The 404-nt window shown below is 52.0% G+C and overlaps 1 protein-coding gene across 1 annotated transcript in view; it reads left to right on the top strand.

Annotated features, from left to right (window-relative positions):
- Positions 1–404, top strand: part of ABCA4 (ATP binding cassette subfamily A member 4) — a 135,289-nt gene that overhangs the window by 103,135 nt on the left and 31,750 nt on the right. The gene's annotated exons all lie outside the window — the stretch shown is intronic.

Raw genomic sequence — 404 nt, 5'->3', positions numbered from 1 at the left:
CTGTAGTTCTAGCTACTTGGAAGGCTGAGGCAGAAGGATCGCCGGAGCCCAGCAATTCGAGGCTGCGGTGACCGGGAGTGGCCACTACACTCCAGTCTGGGTGACAGAGTGAGACTCCAATGCAAAAAGAAAAAAGAAAAAAAAGAAAGAGAGACAAAGTTTGGAGGGAGGAGCAGGGTCAAGGGGAAAAAGAGAGAAGCAGAAGAGGAAAGTAAGAAGCAAAAAAGGAAGCAATTCCATGAAGACCGCAGTGCCTGATCCCTCCACAGGCAGGGGCTGGCCCAGCCACCTGCAGCCATCATGCTCCCACATGAACTAACACCTGTTACCCACCCTCTAGAAGGTCGGTGCACTCTTGGAGAAGTGTTTCGTTCTTCTGGCTCTGTGGCTGTTCTCAAACCCTC

Source organism: Carlito syrichta, unplaced genomic scaffold (genome assembly GCF_000164805.1).
Source record: "Carlito syrichta isolate Samal-C Ts95f unplaced genomic scaffold, Tarsius_syrichta-2.0.1 Scaffold316502, whole genome shotgun sequence".
In the NCBI taxonomy this organism is placed as follows: Eukaryota; Metazoa; Chordata; class Mammalia; order Primates; family Tarsiidae; genus Carlito; species Carlito syrichta.
The sequence above is the reverse complement of the archived record's forward strand: the minus strand, read 5'-3'. Positions and strand labels throughout refer to the sequence as shown.